Here is a 20,000-nt window from a genome sequence, read left to right as displayed (position 1 = left end):
AGTGCAGGCGCAAAACCAGGTTTTATACAGTAGCACATAAGGAGTGAGAAAGCTGCTGAGGCTCGACGTTACACTCTTACAAAAACAATCATTAGTTAGATATAAACGGCAGTAATTGATTCAGTAGGACTCCTTATCCATGTAAACGATCATTGTGACATCTGAATTCATTAATTATCTGAAATACACTGCGTGTGCGTGTGATGTTAAATGTTTGAACCAAGGTTAACGGTTAAAGTGTCAGAGAATGGGTGGTGATTTTTTGACGTCCTCCCATGATCTGAAGTGAGCGTGCGTGTTTGTGTTGGTGAAAGTTTAAGAAATGTACAACTGTCGGTTCAGCTCTCTGGTGCTCCCTGCTGGCAGTATCACTATACTGTCCTCATGTTTCACAAAAATAGTTTTGAGAGACGTTGTCAGTTTTTGTATGTTGCTTAAATCCTCCAAAGCGGTTGGCAGTAAACATCAGGTCACGGTACGCCACGGTAGGCCACGGAGTCAATGAGCTCGAGTTGAAAAAGAAAATGCTTACAGCACCTGGTATTCCAGGCGGTCTCCCATCCAAGTACTAACCAGGCCCGACCCTGCTTAGCTTCCGAGATTCAGACGAGATCAGGCGTGTTCAGGGTGGTATGGCCGTAAGCAAATAGTGCAGGCGCAAAACCAGGTTTTATACAGTAGCACATAAGGAGTGAGAAAGCTGCTGAGGCTCGACGTTACACTTTTACAAAAACAATCATTAGTTAGATATAAACGGCAGTAATTGATTCAGTAGGACTCCTTATCCATGTAAACGATCATTGTGACATCTGAATTCATTAATTATCTGAAATACACTGCGTGTGCGTGTGATGTTAAATGTTTGAACCAAGGTTAACGGTTAAAGTGTCAGAGAATGGGTGGTGATTTTTTGACGTCCTCCCATGATCTGAAGTGAGCGTGCGTGTTTGTGTTGGTGAAAGTTTAAGAAATGTACAACTGTCGGTTCAGCTCTCTGGTGCTCCCTGCTGGCAGTATCACTATACTGTCCTCATGTTTCACAAAAATAGTTTTGAGAGACGTTGTCAGTTTTTGTATGTTGCTTAAATCCTCCAAAGCGGTTGGCAGTAAACATCAGGTCACGGTACGCCACGGTAGGCCACGGAGTCAATGAGCTCGAGTTGAAAAAGAAAAGCTTACAGCACCTGGTATTCCCAGGCGGTCTCCCATCCAAGTACTAACCAGGCCCGACCCTGCTTAGCTTCCGAGATCAGACGAGATCGGGCGTGTTCAGGGTGGTATGGCCGTAAGCAATTAGTGCAGGCGCAAAACCAGGTTTTATACAGTAGCACATAAGGAGTGAGAAAGCTGCTGAGGCTCGACGTTACACTTTTACAAAAACAATCATTAGTTAGATATAAACGGCAGTAATTGATTCAGTAGGACTCCTTATCCATGTAAACGATCATTGTGACATCTGAATTCATTAATTATCTGAAATACACTGCGTGTGCGTGTGATGTTAAATGTTTGAACCAAGGTTAACGGTTAAAGTGTCAGAGAATGGGTGGTGATTTTTTGACGTCCTCCCATGATCTGAAGTGAGCGTGCGTGTTTGTGTTGGTGAAAGTTTAAGAAATGTACAACTGTCGGTTCAGCTCTCTGGTGCTCCCTGCTGGCAGTATCACTATACTGTCCTCATGTTTCACAAAAATAGTTTTGAGAGACGTTGTCAGTTTTTGTATGTTGCTTAAATCCTCCAAAGCGGTTGGCAGTAAACATCAGGTCACGGTACGCCACGGTAGGCCACGGAGTCAATGAGCTCGAGTTGAAAAAGAAAAAGCTTACAGCACCTGGTATTCCCAGGCGGTCTCCCATCCAAGTACTAACCAGGCCCGACCCTGCTTAGCTTCCGAGATCAGACGAGATCGGGCGTGTTCAGGGTGGTATGGCCGTAAGCAATTAGTGCAGGCGCAAAACCAGGTTTTATACAGTAGCACATAAGGAGTGAGAAAGCTGCTGAGGCTCGACGTTACACTCTTACAAAAACAATCATTAGTTAGATATAAACGGCAGTAATTGATTCAGTAGGACTCCTTATCCATGTAAACGATCATTGTGACATCTGAATTCATTAATTATCTGAAATACACTGCGTGTGCGTGTGATGTTAAATGTTTGAACCAAGGTTAACGGTTAAAGTGTCAGAGAATGGGTGGTGATTTTTTGACGTCCTCCCATGATCTGAAGTGAGCGTGCGTGTTTGTGTTGGTGAAAGTTTAAGAAATGTACAACTGTCGGTTCAGCTCTCTGGTGCTCCCTGCTGGCAGTATCACTATACTGTCCTCATGTTTCACAAAAATAGTTTTGAGAGACGTTGTCAGTTTTTGTATGTTGCTTAAATCCTCCAAAGCGGTTGGCAGTAAACATCAGGTCACGGTACGCCACGGTAGGCCACGGAGTCAATGAGCTCGAGTTGAAAAAGAAAAGCTTACAGCACCTGGTATTCCCAGGCGGTCTCCCATCCAAGTACTAACCAGGCCCGACCCTGCTTAGCTTCCGAGATCAGACGAGATCGGGCGTGTTCAGGGTGGTATGGCCGTAAGCAATTAGTGCAGGCGCAAAACCAGGTTTTATACAGTAGCACATAAGGAGTGAGAAAGCTGCTGAGGCTCGACGTTACACTTTTACAAAAACAATCATTAGTTAGATATAAACGGCAGTAATTGATTCAGTAGGACTCCTTATCCATGTAAACGATCATTGTGACATCTGAATTCATTAATTATCTGAAATACACTGCGTGTGCGTGTGATGTTAAATGTTTGAACCAAGGTTAACGGTTAAAGTGTCAGAGAATGGGTGGTGATTTTTTGACGTCCTCCCATGATCTGAAGTGAGCGTGCGTGTTTGTGTTGGTGAAAGTTTAAGAAATGTACAACTGTCGGTTCAGCTCTCTGGTGCTCCCTGCTGGCAGTATCACTATACTGTCCTCATGTTTCACAAAAATAGTTTTGAGAGACGTTGTCAGTTTTTGTATGTTGCTTAAATCCTCCAAAGCGGTTGGCAGTAAACATCAGGTCACGGTACGCACGGTAGGCCACGGAGTCAATGAGCTCGAGTTGAAAAAGAAAAAGCTTACAGCACCTGGTATTCCCAGGCGGTCTCCCATCCAAGTACTAACCAGGCCCGACCCTGCTTAGCTTCCGAGATCAGACGAGATCGGGCGTGTTCAGGGTGGTATGGCCGTAAGCAATTAGTGCAGGCGCAAAACCAGGTTTTATACAGTAGCACATAAGGAGTGAGAAAGCTGCTGAGGCTCGACGTTACACTCTTACAAAAACAATCATTAGTTAGATATAAACGGCAGTAATTGATTCAGTAGGACTCCTTATCCATGTAAACGATCATTGTGACATCTGAATTCATTAATTATCTGAAATACACTGCGTGTGCGTGTGATGTTAAATGTTTGAACCAAGGTTAACGGTTAAAGTGTCAGAGAATGGGTGGTGATTTTTTGACGTCCTCCCATGATCTGAAGTGAGCGTGCGTGTTTGTGTTGGTGAAAGTTTAAGAAATGTACAACTGTCGGTTCAGCTCTCTGGTGCTCCCTGCTGGCAGTATCACTATACTGTCCTCATGTTTCACAAAAATAGTTTTGAGAGACGTTGTCAGTTTTTGTATGTTGCTTAAATCCTCCAAAGCGGTTGGCAGTAAACATCAGGTCACGGTACGCCACGGTAGGCCACGGAGTCAATGAGCTCGAGTTGAAAAAGAAAAAGCTTACAGCACCTGGTATTCCCAGGCGGTCTCCCATCCAAGTACTAACCAGGCCCGACCCTGCTTAGCTTCCGAGATCAGACGAGATCGGGCGTGTTCAGGGTGGTATGGCCGTAAGCAATTAGTGCAGGCGCAAAACCAGGTTTTATACAGTAGCACATAAGGAGTGAGAAAGCTGCTGAGGCTCGACGTTACACTTTTACAAAAACAATCATTAGTTAGATATAAACGGCAGTAATTGATTCAGTAGGACTCCTTATCCATGTAAACGATCATTGTGACATCTGAATTCATTAATTATCTGAAATACACTGCGTGTGCGTGTGATGTTAAATGTTTGAACCAAGGTTAACGGTTAAAGTGTCAGAGAATGGGTGGTGATTTTTTGACGTCCTCCCATGATCTGAAGTGAGCGTGCGTGTTTGTGTTGGTGAAAGTTTAAGAAATGTACAACTGTCGGTTCAGCTCTCTGGTGCTCCCTGCTGGCAGTATCACTATACTGTCCTCATGTTTCACAAAAATAGTTTTGAGAGACGTTGTCAGTTTTTGTATGTTGCTTAAATCCTCCAAAGCGGTTGGCAGTAAACATCAGGTCACGGTACAGCCACGGAGTCAATGAGCTCGAGTTGAAAAAGAAAAAGCTTACAGCACCTGGTATTCCCAGGCGGTCTCCCATCCAAGTACTAACCAGGCCCGACCCTGCTTAGCTTCCGAGATCAGACGAGATCGGGCGTGTTCAGGGTGGTATGGCCGTAAGCAATTAGTGCAGGCGCAAAACCAGGTTTTATACAGTAGCACATAAGGAGTGAGAAAGCTGCTGAGGCTCGACGTTACACTCTTACAAAAACAATCATTAGTTAGATATAAACGGCAGTAATTGATTCAGTAGGACTCCTTATCCATGTAAACGATCATTGTGACATCTGAATTCATTAATTATCTGAAATACACTGCGTGTGCGTGTGATGTTAAATGTTTGAACCAAGGTTAACGGTTAAAGTGTCAGAGAATGGGTGGTGATTTTTTGACGTCCTCCCATGATCTGAAGTGAGCGTGCGTGTTTGTGTTGGTGAAAGTTTAAGAAATGTACAACTGTCGGTTCAGCTCTCTGGTGCTCCCTGCTGGCAGTATCACTATACTGTCCTCATGTTTCACAAAAATAGTTTTGAGAGACGTTGTCAGTTTTTGTATGTTGCTTAAATCCTCCAAAGCGGTTGGCAGTAAACATCAGGTCACGGTACGCCACGGAGTCAATGAGCTCGAGTTGAAAAAGAAAAAGCTTACAGCACCTGGTATTCCCAGGCGGTCTCCCATCCAAGTACTAACCAGGCCCGACCCTGCTTAGCTTCCGAGATCAGACGAGATCGGGCGTGTTCAGGGTGGTATGGCCGTAAGCAATTAGTGCAGGCGCAAAACCAGGTTTTATACAGTAGCACATAAGGAGTGAGAAAGCTGCTGAGGCTCGACGTTACACTCTTACAAAAACAATCATTAGTTAGATATAAACGGCAGTAATTGATTCAGTAGGACTCCTTATCCATGTAAACGATCATTGTGACATCTGAATTCATTAATTATCTGAAATACACTGCGTGTGCGTGTGATGTTAAATGTTTGAACCAAGGTTAACGGTTAAAGTGTCAGAGAATGGGTGGTGATTTTTTGACGTCCTCCCATGATCTGAAGTGAGCGTGCGTGTTTGTGTTGGTGAAAGTTTAAGAAATGTACAACTGTCGGTTCAGCTCTCTGGTGCTCCCTGCTGGCAGTATCACTATACTGTCCTCATGTTTCACAAAAATAGTTTTGAGAGACGTTGTCAGTTTTTGTATGTTGCTTAAATCCTCCAAAGCGGTTGGCAGTAAACATCAGGTCACGGTACGCCACGGTAGGCCACGGAGGCAATGAGCTCGAGTTGAAAAAGAAAAAGCTTACAGCACCTGGTATTCCCAGGCGGTCTCCCATCCAAGTACTAACCAGGCCCGACCCTGCTTAGCTTCCGAGATCAGACGAGATCGGGCGTGTTCAGGGTGGTATGGCCGTAAGCAATTAGTGCAGGCGCAAAACCAGGTTTTATACAGTAGCACATAAGGAGTGAGAAAGCTGCTGAGGCTCGACGTTACACTTTTACAAAAACAATCATTAGTTAGATATAAACGGCAGTAATTGATTCAGTAGGACTCCTTATCCATGTAAACGATCATTGTGACATCTGAATTCATTAATTATCTGAAATACACTGCGTGTGCGTGTGATGTTAAATGTTTGAACCAAGGTTAACGGTTAAAGTGTCAGAGAATGGGTGGTGATTTTTTGACGTCCTCCCATGATCTGAAGTGAGCGTGCGTGTTTGTGTTGGTGAAAGTTTAAGAAATGTACAACTGTCGGTTCAGCTCTCTGGTGCTCCCTGCTGGCAGTATCACTATACTGTCCTCATGTTTCACAAAAATAGTTTTGAGAGACGTTGTCAGTTTTTGTATGTTGCTTAAATCCTCCAAAGCGGTTGGCAGTAAACATCAGGTCACGGTACGCCACGGTAGGCCACGGAGGCAATGAGCTCGAGTTGAAAAAGAAAAAGCTTACAGCACCTGGTATTCCCAGGCGGTCTCCCATCCAAGTACTAACCAGGCCCGACCCTGCTTAGCTTCCGAGATCAGACGAGATCGGGCGTGTTCAGGGTGGTATGGCCGTAAGCAATTAGTGCAGGCGCAAAACCAGGTTTTATACAGTAGCACATAAGGAGTGAGAAAGCTGCTGAGGCTCGACGTTACACTCTTACAAAAACAATCATTAGTTAGATATAAACGGCAGTAATTGATTCAGTAGGACTCCTTATCCATGTAAACGATCATTGTGACATCTGAATTCATTAATTATCTGAAATACACTGCGTGTGCGTGTGATGTTAAATGTTTGAACCAAGGTTAACGGTTAAAGTGTCAGAGAATGGGTGGTGATTTTTTGACGTCCTCCCATGATCTGAAGTGAGCGTGCGTGTTTGTGTTGGTGAAAGTTTAAGAAATGTACAACTGTCGGTTCAGCTCTCTGGTGCTCCCTGCTGGCAGTATCACTATACTGTCCTCATGTTTCACAAAAATAGTTTTGAGAGACGTTGTCAGTTTTTGTATGTTGCTTAAATCCTCCAAAGCGGTTGGCAGTAAACATCAGGTCACGGTACGCCACGGTAGGCCACGGAGTCAATGAGCTCGAGTTGAAAAAGAAAAAGCTTACAGCACCTGGTATTCCCAGGCGGTCTCCCATCCAAGTACTAACCAGGCCCGACCCTGCTTAGCTTCCGAGATCAGACGAGATCGGGCGTGTTCAGGGTGGTATGGCCGTAAGCAATTAGTGCAGGCGCAAAACCAGGTTTTATACAGTAGCACATAAGGAGTGAGAAAGCTGCTGAGGCTCGACGTTACACTTTTACAAAAACAATCATTAGTTAGATATAAACGGCAGTAATTGATTCAGTAGGACTCCTTATCCATGTAAACGATCATTGTGACATCTGAATTCATTAATTATCTGAAATACACTGCGTGTGCGTGTGATGTTAAATGTTTGAACCAAGGTTAACGGTTAAAGTGTCAGAGAATGGGTGGTGATTTTTTGACGTCCTCCCATGATCTGAAGTGAGCGTGCGTGTTTGTGTTGGTGAAAGTTTAAGAAATGTACAACTGTCGGTTCAGCTCTCTGGTGCTCCCTGCTGGCAGTATCACTATACTGTCCTCATGTTTCACAAAAATAGTTTTGAGAGACGTTGTCAGTTTTTGTATGTTGCTTAAATCCTCCAAAGCGGTTGGCAGTAAACATCAGGTCACGGTACGCCACGGTAGGCCACGGAGTCAATGAGCTCGAGTTGAAAAAGAAAAAGCTTACAGCACCTGGTATTCCCAGGCGGTCTCCCATCCAAGTACTAACCAGGCCCGACCCTGCTTAGCTTCCGAGATCAGACGAGATCGGGCGTGGTCAGGGTGGTATGGCCTTAAGCAATTAGTGCAGGCGCAAAACCAGGTTTTATACAGTAGCACATAAGGAGTGAGAAAGCTGCTGAGGCTCGACGTTACACTCTTACAAAAACAATCATTAGTTAGATATAAACGGCAGTAATTGATTCAGTAGGACTCCTTATCCATGTAAACGATCATTGTGACATCTGAATTCATTAATTATCTGAAATACACTGCGTGTGCGTGTGATGTTAAATGTTTGAACCAAGGTTAACGGTTAAAGTGTCAGAGAATGGGTGGTGATTTTTTGACGTCCTCCCATGATCTGAAGTGAGCGTGCGTGTTTGTGTTGGTGAAAGTTTAAGAAATGTACAACTGTCGGTTCAGCTCTCTGGTGCTCCCTGCTGGCAGTATCACTATACTGTCCTCATGTTTCACAAAAATAGTTTTGAGAGACGTTGTCAGTTTTTGTATGTTGCTTAAATCCTCCAAAGCGGTTGGCAGTAAACATCAGGTCACGGTACGCCACGGTAGGCCACGGAGGCAATGAGCTCGAGTTGAAAAAGAAAAAGCTTACAGCACCTGGTATTCCCAGGCGGTCTCCCATCCAAGTTCTAACCAGGCCAGACCCTGCTTAGCTTCCGAGATCAGACGAGATCGGGCGTGTTTTGTTTTTTTTTCTTTTTTTTTTTCCTTTCCTCCTTTCTCTCTCTCTTTCTTCTTCACTTATCTCTCTCTTTTTCTTTCCCCTTGCCTTCTTTCTTCTCTCTTTCTCTCCTTTCTCTCTCGTGTTCTTCTCCCTTTTTTTTCCTTTCAGCCTCCCGATCTGTTGCGATGTCAGGTTTTTACCCTGAACATCATCTCCCACGTACGCTTCTTGTCCGTCTTTTCTCTGATCTCCAGCTTTTTATTTTATTTATTTCTTGTTTCTCCTTCATCTTCATCTTGTCCAACTCCTTGCTTTTCACCAGTATCGTTGGTTTGCTCGCTGGGGTTTTCTTCTGCAGAATCTTGGCCATTGCATCTGCCCACCCAGCGTTAGGGTTAGTGGGTTCTCCGTCAACCTCCTCAATTCCTTTATCTTCATCGTCTGCCTCATCTCCGTCACTAACTTTAATGTCCTCTTTATCATCAGCATCATCATCATCAGCTTCTTCCTCCTCATCATCGTCATCATCATCCATGTCATTCATGTCATTTTTCTCCTCACTACTTACAGCAAGTGAAAAAGCTTGCATTTCTTAAACTTTCACCAACACAAACACGCACGCTCAGTAATTGATTCAGTAGGACTCCTTATCCATGTAAACGATCATTGTGACATCTGAATTCATTAATTATCTGAAATACACTGCGTGTGCGTGTGATGTTAAATGTTTGAACCAAGGTTAACGGTTAAAGTGTCAGAGAATGGGTGGGGATTTTTTGACGTCCTCCCATGATCTGAAGTGAGCGTGCGTGTTTGTGTTGGTGAAAGTTTAAGAAATGTACAACTGTCGGTTCAGCTCTCTGGTGCTCCCTGCTGGCAGTATCACTATACTGTCCTCATGTTTCACAAAAATAGTTTTGAGAGACGTTGTCAGTTTTTGTATGTTGCTTAAATCCTCCAAAGCGGTTGGCAGTAAACATCAGGTCACGGTACGCCACGGAGTCAATGAGCTCGAGTTGAAAAAGAAAAAGCTTACAGCACCTGGTATTCCCAGGCGGTCTCCCATCCAAGTACTAACCAGGCCCGACCCTGCTTAGCTTCCGAGATCAGACGAGATCGGGCGTGTTCAGGGTGTTATGGCCGTAATCAATTAGTGCAGGCGCAAAACCAGGTTTTATACAGTAGCACATAAGGAGTGAGAAAGCTGCTGAGGCTCGACGTTACACTCTTACAAAAACAATCATTAGTTAGATATAAACGGCAGTAATTGATTCAGTAGGACTCCTTATCCATGTAAACGATCATTGTGACATCTGAATTCATTAATTATCTGAAATACACTGCGTGTGCGTGTGATGTTAAATGTTTGAACCAAGGTTAACGGTTAAAGTGTCAGAGAATGGGTGGTGATTTTTTGACGTCCTCCCATGATCTGAAGTGAGCGTGCGTGTTTGTGTTGGTGAAAGTTTAAGAAATGTACAACTGTCGGTTCAGCTCTCTGGTGCTCCCTGCTGGCAGTATCACTATACTGTCCTCATGTTTCACAAAAATAGTTTTGAGAGACGTTGTCAGTTTTTGTATGTTGCTTAAATCCTCCAAAGCGGTTGGCAGTAAACATCAGGTCACGGTACGCCACGGAGTCAATGAGCTCGAGTTGAAAAAGAAAAAGCTTACAGCACCTGGTATTCCCAGGCGGTCTCCCATCCAAGTACTAACCAGGCCCGACCCTGCTTAGCTTCCGAGATCAGACGAGATCGGGCGTGTTTTTTTTTTTTTTTTCTTTTTTTTTTTCCTTTCCTCCTTTCTCTCTCTCTTTCTTCTTCACTTATCTCTCTCTTTTTCTTTCCCCTTGCCTTCTTTCTTCTCTCCTTTCTCTCTCGTGTTCTTCTCCCTTTTTTTTCCTTTCAGCCTCCCGATCTGTTGCGATGTCAGGTTTTTACCCTGAACATCATCTCCCACGTACGCTTCTTGTCCGTCTTTTCTCTGATCTCCAGCTTTTTATTTTATTTATTTCTTGTTTCTCCTTCATCTTCATCTTGTCCAACTCCTTGCTTTTCACCAGTATCGTTGGTTTGCTCGCTGGGGTTTTCTTCTGCAGAATCTTGGCCATTGCATCTGCCCACCCAGCGTTAGGGTTAGTGGGTTCTCCGTCAACCTCCTCAATTCCTTTATCTTCATCGTCTGCCTCATCTCCGTCACTAACTTTAATGTCCTCTTTATCAACAGCATCATCATCATCAGCTTCTTCCTCATCATCATCATCCATGTCATTCATGTCATTTTTCTCCTCACTACTTACAGCAACCTGGGGTTCTGAGGAGGTCTCCCATCCAAGAACTAACCAGGCCCGACCCTGCTTAGCTTCCGAGATCAGACGAGATCGGGCGTGTTTTTTTTTTTTTCTTTTTGGTGACACCCGTCACTACTTACAGCAACCTGGGCTTCTGAGGAGGTCTCCCATCCAAGTACTAACCAGGCCCGACCCTGCTTAGCTTCCGAGATCAGACGAGATCGGGCGTGTTCAGGGTGGTATGGCCGTAAGCAATTAGTGCAGGCGCAAAACCAGGTTTTATACAGTAGCACATAAGGAGTGAGAAAGCTGCTGAGGCTCGACGTTACACTCTTACAAAAACAATCATTAGTTAGATATAAACGGCAGTAATTGATTCAGTAGGACTCCTTATCCATGTAAACGATCATTGTGACATCTGAATTCATTAATTATCTGAAATACACTGCGTGTGCGTGTGATGTTAAATGTTTGAACCAAGGTTAACGGTTAAAGTGTCAGAGAATGGGTGGTGATTTTTTGACGTCCTCCCATGATCTGAAGTGAGCGTGCGTGTTTGTGTTGGTGAAAGTTTAAGAAATGTACAACTGTCGGTTCAGCTCTCTGGTGCTCCCTGCTGGCAGTATCACTATACTGTCCTCATGTTTCACAAAAATAGTTTTGAGAGACGTTGTCAGTTTTTGTATGTTGCTTAAATCCTCCAAAGCGGTTGGCAGTAAACATCAGGTCACGGTACGCCACGCTAGGCCACGGAGGCAATGAGCTCGAGTTGAAAAAGAAAAAGCTTACAGCACCTGGTATTCCCAGGCGGTCTCCCATCCAAGTACTAACCAGGCCCGACCCTGCTTAGCTTCCGAGATCAGACGAGATCGGGCGTGTTCAGGGTGGTATGGCCGTAAGCAATTAGTGCAGGCGCAAAACCAGGTTTTATACAGTAGCACATAAGGAGTGAGAAAGCTGCTGAGGCTCGACGTTACACTCTTACAAAAACAATCATTAGTTAGATATAAACGGCAGTAATTGATTCAGTAGGACTCCTTATCCATGTAAACGATCATTGTGACATCTGAATTCATTAATTATCTGAAATACACTGCGTGTGCGTGTGATGTTAAATGTTTGAACCAAGGTTAACGGTTAAAGTGTCAGAGAATGGGTGGTGATTTTTTGACGTCCTCCCATGATCTGAAGTGAGCGTGCGTGTTTGTGTTGGTGAAAGTTTAAGAAATGTACAACTGTCGGTTCAGCTCTCTGGTGCTCCCTGCTGGCAGTATCACTATACTGTCCTCATGTTTCACAAAAATAGTTTTGAGAGACGTTGTCAGTTTTTGTATGTTGCTTAAATCCTCCAAAGCGGTTGGCAGTAAACATCAGGTCACGGTACGCCACGGTAGGCCACGGAGGCAATGAGCTCGAGTTGAAAAAGAAAATGATTACAGCACCTGGTATTCCCAGGCGGTCTCCCATCCAAGTACTAACCAGGCCCGACCCTGCTTAGCTTCCGAGATCAGACGAGATCGGGCGTGTTCAGGGTGGTATGGCCGTAAGCAATTAGTGCAGGCGCAAAACCAGGTTTTATACAGTAGCACATAAGGAGTGAGAAAGCTGCTGAGGCTCGACGTTACACTCTTACAAAAACAATCATTAGTTAGATATAAACGGCAGTAATTGATTCAGTAGGACTCCTTATCCATGTAAACGATCATTGTGACATCTGAATTCATTAATTATCTGAAATACACTGCGTGTGCGTGTGATGTTAAATGTTTGAACCAAGGTTAACGGTTAAAGTGTCAGAGAATGGGTGGTGATTTTTTGACGTCCTCCCATGATCTGAAGTGAGCGTGCGTGTTTGTGTTGGTGAAAGTTTAAGAAATGTACAACTGTCGGTTCAGCTCTCTGGTGCTCCCTGCTGGCAGTATCACTATACTGTCCTCATGTTTCACAAAAATAGTTTTGAGAGACGTTGTCAGTTTTTGTATGTTGCTTAAATCCTCCAAAGCGGTTGGCAGTAAACATCAGGTCACGGTACGCCACGGTAGGCCACGGAGGCAATGAGCTCGAGTTGAAAAAGAAAAAGCTTACAGCACCTGGTATTCCCAGGCGGTCTCCCATCCAAGTACTAACCAGGCCCGACCCTGCTTAGCTTCCGAGATCAGACGAGATCGGGCGTGTTCAGGGTGGTATGGCCGTAAGCAATTAGTGCAGGCGCAAAACCAGGTTTTATACAGTAGCACATAAGGAGTGAGAAAGCTGCTGAGGCTCGACGTTACACTCTTACAAAAACAATCATTAGTTAGATATAAACGGCAGTAATTGATTCAGTAGGACTCCTTATCCATGTAAACGATCATTGTGACATCTGAATTCATTAATTATCTGAAATACACTGCGTGTGCGTGTGATGTTAAATGTTTGAACCAAGGTTAACGGTTAAAGTGTCAGAGAATGGGTGGTGATTTTTTGACGTCCTCCCATGATCTGAAGTGAGCGTGCGTGTTTGTGTTGGTGAAAGTTTAAGAAATGTACAACTGTCGGTTCAGCTCTCTGGTGCTCCCTGCTGGCAGTATCACTATACTGTCCTCATGTTTCACAAAAATAGTTTTGAGAGACGTTGTCAGTTTTTGTATGTTGCTTAAATCCTCCAAAGCGGTTGGCAGTAAACATCAGGTCACGGTACGCCACGGTAGGCCACGGAGTCAATGAGCTCGAGTTGAAAAAGAAAAGCTTACAGCACCTGGTATTCCCAGGCGGTCTCCCATCCAAGTACTAACCAGGCCCGACCCTGCTTAGCTTCCGAGATCAGACGAGATCGGGCGTGTTCAGGGTGGTATGGCCGTAAGCAATTAGTGCAGGCGCAAAACCAGGTTTTATACAGTAGCACATAAGGAGTGAGAAAGCTGCTGAGGCTCGACGTTACACTCTTACAAAAACAATCATTAGTTAGATATAAACGGCAGTAATTGATTCAGTAGGACTCCTTATCCATGTAAACGATCATTGTGACATCTGAATTCATTAATTATCTGAAATACACTGCGTGTGCGTGTGATGTTAAATGTTTGAACCAAGGTTAACGGTTAAAGTGTCAGAGAATGGGTGGTGATTTTTTGACGTCCTCCCATGATCTGAAGTGAGCGTGCGTGTTTGTGTTGGTGAAAGTTTAAGAAATGTACAACTGTCGGTTCAGCTCTCTGGTGCTCCCTGCTGGCAGTATCACTATACTGTCCTCATGTTTCACAAAAATAGTTTTGAGAGACGTTGTCAGTTTTTGTATGTTGCTTAAATCCTCCAAAGCGGTTGGCAGTAAACATCAGGTCACGGTACGCCACGGTAGGCCACGGAGTCAATGAGCTCGAGTTGAAAAAGAAAAAGCTTACAGCACCTGGTATTCCCAGGCGGTCTCCCATCCAAGTACTAACCAGGCCCGACCCTGCTTAGCTTCCGAGATCAGACGAGATCGGGCGTGTTCAGGGTGGTATGGCCGTAAGCAATTAGTGCAGGCGCAAAACCAGGTTTTATACAGTAGCACATAAGGAGTGAGAAAGCTGCTGAGGCTCGACGTTACACTTTTACAAAAACAATCATTAGTTAGATATAAACGGCAGTAATTGATTCAGTAGGACTCCTTATCCATGTAAACGATCATTGTGACATCTGAATTCATTAATTATCTGAAATACACTGCGTGTGCGTGTGATGTTAAATGTTTGAACCAAGGTTAACGGTTAAAGTGTCAGAGAATGGGTGGTGATTTTTTGACGTCCTCCCATGATCTGAAGTGAGCGTGCGTGTTTGTGTTGGTGAAAGTTTAAGAAATGTACAACTGTCGGTTCAGCTCTCTGGTGCTCCCTGCTGGCAGTATCACTATACTGTCCTCATGTTTCACAAAAATAGTTTTGAGAGACGTTGTCAGTTTTTGTATGTTGCTTAAATCCTCCAAAGCGGTTGGCAGTAAACATCAGGTCACGGTACGCCACGGTAGGCCACGGAGGCAATGAGCTCGAGTTGAAAAAGAAAAAGCTTACAGCACCTGGTATTCCCAGGCGGTCTCCCATCCAAGTACTAACCAGGCCCGACCCTGCTTAGCTTCCGAGATCAGACGAGATCGGGCGTGTTCAGGGTGGTATGGCCGTAAGCAATTAGTGCAGGCGCAAAACCAGGTTTTATACAGTAGCACATAAGGAGTGAGAAAGCTGCTGAGGCTCGACGTTACACTTTTACAAAAACAATCATTAGTTAGATATAAACGGCAGTAATTGATTCAGTAGGACTCCTTATCCATGTAAACGATCATTGTGACATCTGAATTCATTAATTATCTGAAATACACTGCGTGTGCGTGTGATGTTAAATGTTTGAACCAAGGTTAACGGTTAAAGTGTCAGAGAATGGGTGGTGATTTTTTGACGTCCTCCCATGATCTGAAGTGAGCGTGCGTGTTTGTGTTGGTGAAAGTTTAAGAAATGTACAACTGTCGGTTCAGCTCTCTGGTGCTCCCTGCTGGCAGTATCACTATACTGTCCTCATGTTTCACAAAAATAGTTTTGAGAGACGTTGTCAGTTTTTGTATGTTGCTTAAATCCTCCAAAGCGGTTGGCAGTAAACATCAGGTCACGGTACGCCACGGTAGGCCACGGAGTCAATGAGCTCGAGTTGAAAAAGAAAAAGCTTACAGCACCTGGTATTCCCAGGCGGTCTCCCATCCAAGTACTAACCAGGCCCGACCCTGCTTAGCTTCCGAGATCAGACGAGATCGGGCGTGTTCAGGGTGGTATGGCCGTAAGCAATTAGTGCAGGCGCAAAACCAGGTTTTATACAGTAGCACATAAGGAGTGAGAAAGCTGCTGAGGCTCGACGTTACACTTTTACAAAAACAATCATTAGTTAGATATAAACGGCAGTAATTGATTCAGTAGGACTCCTTATCCATGTAAACGATCATTGTGACATCTGAATTCATTAATTATCTGAAATACACTGCGTGTGCGTGTGATGTTAAATGTTTGAACCAAGGTTAACGGTTAAAGTGTCAGAGAATGGGTGGTGATTTTTTGACGTCCTCCCATGATCTGAAGTGAGCGTGCGTGTTTGTGTTGGTGAAAGTTTAAGAAATGTACAACTGTCGGTTCAGCTCTCTGGTGCTCCCTGCTGGCAGTATCACTATACTGTCCTCATGTTTCACAAAAATAGTTTTGAGAGACGTTGTCAGTTTTTGTATGTTGCTTAAATCCTCCAAAGCGGTTGGCAGTAAACATCAGGTCACGGTACGCCACGGTAGGCCACGGAGTCAATGAGCTCGAGTTGAAAAAGAAAAAGCTTACAGCACCTGGTATTCCCAGGCGGTCTCCCATCCAAGTACTAACCAGGCCCGACCCTGCTTAGCTTCCGAGATCAGACGAGATCGGGCGTGTTCAGGGTGGTATGGCCGTAAGCAATTAGTGCAGGCGCAAAACCAGGTTTTATACAGTAGCACATAAGGAGTGAGAAAGCTGCTGAGGCTCGACGTTACACTTTTACAAAAACAATCATTAGTTAGATATAAACGGCAGTAATTGATTCAGTAGGACTCCTTATCCATGTAAACGATCATTGTGACATCTGAATTCATTAATTATCTGAAATACACTGCGTGTGCGTGTGATGTTAAATGTTTGAACCAAGGTTAACGGTTAAAGTGTCAGAGAATGGGTGGTGATTTTTTGACGTCCTCCCATGATCTGAAGTGAGCGTGCGTGTTTGTGTTGGTGAAAGTTTAAGAAATGTACAACTGTCGGTTCAGCTCTCTGGTGCTCCCTGCTGGCAGTATCACTATACTGTCCTCATGTTTCACAAAAATAGTTTTGAGAGACGTTGTCAGTTTTTGTATGTTGCTTAAATCCTCCAAAGCGGTTGGCAGTAAACATCAGGTCACGGTACGCCACGGTAGGCCACGGAGGCAATGAGCTCGAGTTGAAAAAGAAAAAGCTTACAGCACCTGGTATTCCCAGGCGGTCTCCCATCCAAGTACTAACCAGGCCCGACCCTGCTTAGCTTCCGAGATCAGACGAGATCGGGCGTGTTCAGGGTGGTATGGCCGTAAGCAATTAGTGCAGGCGCAAAACCAGGTTTTATACAGTAGCACATAAGGAGTGAGAAAGCTGCTGAGGCTCGACGTTACACTCTTACAAAAACAATCATTAGTTAGATATAAACGGCAGTAATTGATTCAGTAGGACTCCTTATCCATGTAAACGATCATTGTGACATCTGAATTCATTAATTATCTGAAATACACTGCGTGAGCGTGTGATGTTAAATGTTTGAACCAAGGTTAACGGTTAAAGTGTCAGAGAATGGGTGGTGATTTTTTGACGTCCTCCCATGATCTGAAGTGAGCGTGCGTGTTTGTGTTGGTGAAAGTTTAAGAAATGTACAACTGTCGGTTCAGCTCTCTGGTGCTCCCTGCTGGCAGTATCACTATACTGTCCTCATGTTTCACAAAAATAGTTTTGAGAGACGTTGTCAGTTTTTGTATATTGCTTAAATCCTCCAAAGCGGTATGCAGTAAACATCAGGTCACGGTACGCCACGGTAGGCCACGGAGGCAATGAGCTCGAGTTGAAAAAGAAAAAGCTTACAGCTCCTGGTATTCCCAGGCGGTCTCCCATCCAAGTACTAAACAGGCCCGACCCTGCTTAGTTTCCGAGATCAGACGAGATCGGGCGTGTTCAGGGTGGTATGGCCGTAAGCAATTAGTGCAGGCGCAAAACCAGGTTTTATACAGTAGCACATAAGGAGTGAGAAAGCTGCTGAGGCTCGACGTTACACTCTTACAAAAACAATCATTAGTTAGATATAAACGGCAGTAATTGATTCAGTAGGACTCCTTATCCATGTAAACCATCATTGTGACATCTGAATTCATTAATTATCTGAAATACACTGCGTGTGCGTGTGATGTTAAATGTTTGAACCAAGGTTAACGGTTAAAGTGTCAGAGAATGGGTGGTGATTTTTTGACGTCCTCCCATGATCTGAGGCCTGTTTCAGGTAGCTGGTTTTGAGGCAACCCCGAGTTCGTTCGCTCTGAGTTAGTGGAAACTCTGGATTTTCCGTTTCAGGTAGCAGGTTCAACGCAACCGAGAGTTAGTTGCTGCGGCAACATACGCCGTGGGTCTAACCTGCTCGGGAGGTGGTTAGACCTACTCTGAGTTTGTTGTCTATAAGGCTGAAGGCAGCTCTCCGACAGAAGGAAGTGTTAGAAATGGCATGTCCTTTTCTACGAGAGCCTGTGGACGTAGAGGCTGCGATCCTCAGAAGGAATCTCCGTGAGGAACGATTATTAAGACCCCGGTTGGATATACTTTATTTTCCTGATAATTTTCTTCACGAGCGCTATCGTTTTTAAGCGCAATCCATCATTTATTTAGACCACCCTCTCAGCCCCCATGTTAACTGTCAAACGCACCGGGGGCATGCTTGAAGTTTAAGTTTAAGTTTTTTGACGCAATTAACGCATGAGTAGAATGATCTGCCCCGTGCATCCCACCCGCTCTGTAGGCTACTACAGTCACTTTAACGTTGTGGCTTTCCCATGATCAGAGTAGCTGACTAACCGCGGGCCTATAACTGCTGCAAGTCAAGAAACTCATTTTAAGAATGCAAGGCAGAAAAGACCCTGGTACTGCTTTTAACCAGATGCTGTTCTTCCCTACACGCACATGCTCAGCATAATCGTATGCAATGTTCACTGAAGTAAAACCCTTTGAGTAAACTGTTCAACAAAATAACTTGTCCCACCACAGCCCGTGTTCTAATAAAGACAATCTACTTTTTATGAAGATTTCTTTATTTCCTGAAAGCACAAAGTCATTCATATTGGGTATGTTTTTAGAGCAGGGAACAGTATCCCAGTTTCCACCTCACCCACCTTTAACTTATGTTCCAAAATTTGGATCTCCAAAGCATCCTTTTGCATCTTTTGAATTGTTACAATTGCATGAAGGTTGGTGAGGGCATCTGGTTCAAGTAGCCTAGGGCGATGACGCCATCAGTAACTGGAAGAAGATGATTAGACAGTGAAATTATTACTTGAGCCAGAATATTGCCCCATCCAATTTGTAACGTGCTGTGTTGCGTGTACATATTTAATTATTTTGAATAACCAACCTCTTATAAAGGCATTTCTATCCTGGAGGGTGGGGGGGGGTCAGAGGAGCTCCCCCCAGGGATGCCCTCAGCCACAGGACGCATACTCTGTTCGCTGAGGGCCATCCCCTCAGCCTCTGTGAGGGCTGCAGAGGTGGACCCCCTCCAGTCTTCCGGGCCTCTGCTTTTTTTTGATTTGCTAACATGGAGGAAAATGTTACCCTAAAATTCAGTAAGCGCTATTTTGAAGACATGTATATATATATATGTAATGCATTTTGCCTAGGTGTAGCCTTCTAATATATCTAAATCCTATTAACTATTGGCAGTGTTGGGGTGGCTGGGAAATGTACTACTTACATTTACTGCTTAAATATAGTATACAAATATATAATACATGTTGAACATAGCTGTTAAATTAGGTAGAGCAGGCAAAACAGCACAATTGATTTGATTTCAATTAAACATTAGTTTACATTTTTGAACTATATTTTTGTACTTCATCTTCATTTGCTGCCAAGTCCTCTTGGGGCAACTTGGGGTTGCGTAAATTGACACACACACATACACACAATTTACATATTGAATGAGTGGAAGATATTAAACTATCCTCTTATTTTATTTTACTAATTTATTTTACACAGGCATTGACTTGTTCAGCTATTTCATGCCAAGCAATCTCTCGCGCTCTCGCTGCTGCGGCGGTATTGTTTTTTTTTGTTTAAAGGGGTAACTGCTCGGCATACGCGTTCATTAGAATTTCCAATTCCGTGGGGAAAAGTAAGTGGATCTCCGCTTTTGGTCCATGTTTGATCATGTTATCAGAGATCCATTGATGATGGCTCTTTATAGTCAACAGGCACGCCCCCAACCCAGCGTGAACACACTCCGAGTTGATTAAGCCAACGCTGATCGCCTGTTCTGAAACCGAAAACCCAGAGTTGCTTTTCAACCCTGAACTCTGAGTCAACCAACTCAGAGCGCAGGATTAAACTCAGAGTATGTTAAACCAGCTACCTGAAACAGGCCTCTGAAGTGAGCGTGCGTGTTTGTGTTGGTGAAAGTTTAAGAAATGTACAACTGTCGGTTCAGCTCTCTGGTGCTCCCTGCTGGCAGTATCACTATACTGTCCTCATGTTTCACAAAAATAGTTTTGAGAGACGTTGTCAGTTTTTGTATGTTGCTTAAATCCTCCAAAGCGGTTGGCAGTAAACATCAGGTC

At 44.2% G+C, this 20,000-nt stretch overlaps 24 non-coding genes across 24 annotated transcripts; all 24 read right to left on the bottom strand.

Moving 5' to 3' along the window:
* Window positions 1-525: 525 nt before the first annotated feature.
* Window positions 526-644, bottom strand: LOC130395705 (5S ribosomal RNA). Its single transcript, XR_008898730.1, has one exon. It is a non-coding gene; the product is annotated as a 5S ribosomal RNA (ribosomal RNA).
* Window positions 645-1,172: 528 nt separating this feature from the next.
* On the bottom strand, window positions 1,173-1,291 carry LOC130398566 (5S ribosomal RNA). The gene has a single exon (XR_008901130.1). It is a non-coding gene; the product is annotated as a 5S ribosomal RNA (ribosomal RNA).
* Window positions 1,292-1,820: 529 nt separating this feature from the next.
* On the bottom strand, window positions 1,821-1,939 carry LOC130398564 (5S ribosomal RNA). Its single transcript, XR_008901129.1, has one exon. It is a non-coding gene; the product is annotated as a 5S ribosomal RNA (ribosomal RNA).
* A 528-nt stretch (window positions 1,940-2,467) lies between these two features.
* Window positions 2,468-2,586, bottom strand: LOC130398563 (5S ribosomal RNA). The gene has a single exon (XR_008901128.1). It is a non-coding gene; the product is annotated as a 5S ribosomal RNA (ribosomal RNA).
* Window positions 2,587-3,114: 528 nt separating this feature from the next.
* Window positions 3,115-3,233, bottom strand: LOC130398562 (5S ribosomal RNA). Its single transcript, XR_008901127.1, has one exon. It is a non-coding gene; the product is annotated as a 5S ribosomal RNA (ribosomal RNA).
* Window positions 3,234-3,762: 529 nt separating this feature from the next.
* On the bottom strand, window positions 3,763-3,881 carry LOC130398561 (5S ribosomal RNA). Its single transcript, XR_008901126.1, has one exon. It is a non-coding gene; the product is annotated as a 5S ribosomal RNA (ribosomal RNA).
* A 520-nt stretch (window positions 3,882-4,401) lies between these two features.
* On the bottom strand, window positions 4,402-4,520 carry LOC130398560 (5S ribosomal RNA). Its single transcript, XR_008901125.1, has one exon. It is a non-coding gene; the product is annotated as a 5S ribosomal RNA (ribosomal RNA).
* Window positions 4,521-5,039: 519 nt separating this feature from the next.
* On the bottom strand, window positions 5,040-5,158 carry LOC130398559 (5S ribosomal RNA). The gene has a single exon (XR_008901124.1). It is a non-coding gene; the product is annotated as a 5S ribosomal RNA (ribosomal RNA).
* Window positions 5,159-5,687: 529 nt separating this feature from the next.
* LOC130398558 (5S ribosomal RNA) lies at window positions 5,688-5,806 on the bottom strand. Its single transcript, XR_008901123.1, has one exon. It is a non-coding gene; the product is annotated as a 5S ribosomal RNA (ribosomal RNA).
* Window positions 5,807-6,335: 529 nt separating this feature from the next.
* LOC130398557 (5S ribosomal RNA) lies at window positions 6,336-6,454 on the bottom strand. Its single transcript, XR_008901122.1, has one exon. It is a non-coding gene; the product is annotated as a 5S ribosomal RNA (ribosomal RNA).
* Window positions 6,455-6,983: 529 nt separating this feature from the next.
* Window positions 6,984-7,102, bottom strand: LOC130398555 (5S ribosomal RNA). The gene has a single exon (XR_008901120.1). It is a non-coding gene; the product is annotated as a 5S ribosomal RNA (ribosomal RNA).
* A 529-nt stretch (window positions 7,103-7,631) lies between these two features.
* On the bottom strand, window positions 7,632-7,750 carry LOC130394068 (5S ribosomal RNA). Its single transcript, XR_008897263.1, has one exon. It is a non-coding gene; the product is annotated as a 5S ribosomal RNA (ribosomal RNA).
* Window positions 7,751-9,387: 1,637 nt separating this feature from the next.
* Window positions 9,388-9,506, bottom strand: LOC130394421 (5S ribosomal RNA). The gene has a single exon (XR_008897582.1). It is a non-coding gene; the product is annotated as a 5S ribosomal RNA (ribosomal RNA).
* A 1,275-nt stretch (window positions 9,507-10,781) lies between these two features.
* Window positions 10,782-10,901, bottom strand: LOC130394182 (5S ribosomal RNA). Its single transcript, XR_008897366.1, has one exon. It is a non-coding gene; the product is annotated as a 5S ribosomal RNA (ribosomal RNA).
* A 529-nt stretch (window positions 10,902-11,430) lies between these two features.
* LOC130398554 (5S ribosomal RNA) lies at window positions 11,431-11,549 on the bottom strand. The gene has a single exon (XR_008901119.1). It is a non-coding gene; the product is annotated as a 5S ribosomal RNA (ribosomal RNA).
* A 529-nt stretch (window positions 11,550-12,078) lies between these two features.
* On the bottom strand, window positions 12,079-12,197 carry LOC130400174 (5S ribosomal RNA). Its single transcript, XR_008902652.1, has one exon. It is a non-coding gene; the product is annotated as a 5S ribosomal RNA (ribosomal RNA).
* A 529-nt stretch (window positions 12,198-12,726) lies between these two features.
* On the bottom strand, window positions 12,727-12,845 carry LOC130398553 (5S ribosomal RNA). The gene has a single exon (XR_008901118.1). It is a non-coding gene; the product is annotated as a 5S ribosomal RNA (ribosomal RNA).
* Window positions 12,846-13,373: 528 nt separating this feature from the next.
* Window positions 13,374-13,492, bottom strand: LOC130398552 (5S ribosomal RNA). Its single transcript, XR_008901117.1, has one exon. It is a non-coding gene; the product is annotated as a 5S ribosomal RNA (ribosomal RNA).
* A 529-nt stretch (window positions 13,493-14,021) lies between these two features.
* Window positions 14,022-14,140, bottom strand: LOC130398551 (5S ribosomal RNA). The gene has a single exon (XR_008901116.1). It is a non-coding gene; the product is annotated as a 5S ribosomal RNA (ribosomal RNA).
* Window positions 14,141-14,669: 529 nt separating this feature from the next.
* LOC130398550 (5S ribosomal RNA) lies at window positions 14,670-14,788 on the bottom strand. Its single transcript, XR_008901115.1, has one exon. It is a non-coding gene; the product is annotated as a 5S ribosomal RNA (ribosomal RNA).
* A 529-nt stretch (window positions 14,789-15,317) lies between these two features.
* On the bottom strand, window positions 15,318-15,436 carry LOC130398549 (5S ribosomal RNA). The gene has a single exon (XR_008901114.1). It is a non-coding gene; the product is annotated as a 5S ribosomal RNA (ribosomal RNA).
* Window positions 15,437-15,965: 529 nt separating this feature from the next.
* Window positions 15,966-16,084, bottom strand: LOC130398548 (5S ribosomal RNA). Its single transcript, XR_008901113.1, has one exon. It is a non-coding gene; the product is annotated as a 5S ribosomal RNA (ribosomal RNA).
* Window positions 16,085-16,613: 529 nt separating this feature from the next.
* On the bottom strand, window positions 16,614-16,732 carry LOC130398547 (5S ribosomal RNA). Its single transcript, XR_008901112.1, has one exon. It is a non-coding gene; the product is annotated as a 5S ribosomal RNA (ribosomal RNA).
* Window positions 16,733-17,261: 529 nt separating this feature from the next.
* Window positions 17,262-17,380, bottom strand: LOC130394774 (5S ribosomal RNA). Its single transcript, XR_008897899.1, has one exon. It is a non-coding gene; the product is annotated as a 5S ribosomal RNA (ribosomal RNA).
* Window positions 17,381-20,000: the final 2,620 nt, after the last annotated feature.

Source organism: Gadus chalcogrammus, chromosome 12 (genome assembly GCF_026213295.1).
Source record: "Gadus chalcogrammus isolate NIFS_2021 chromosome 12, NIFS_Gcha_1.0, whole genome shotgun sequence".
Lineage (NCBI taxonomy): Eukaryota > Metazoa > Chordata > Actinopteri > Gadiformes > Gadidae > Gadus > Gadus chalcogrammus.
Note: the sequence above shows the minus strand (reverse complement) of the source record. Positions and strands in the feature narration are given on the sequence as shown.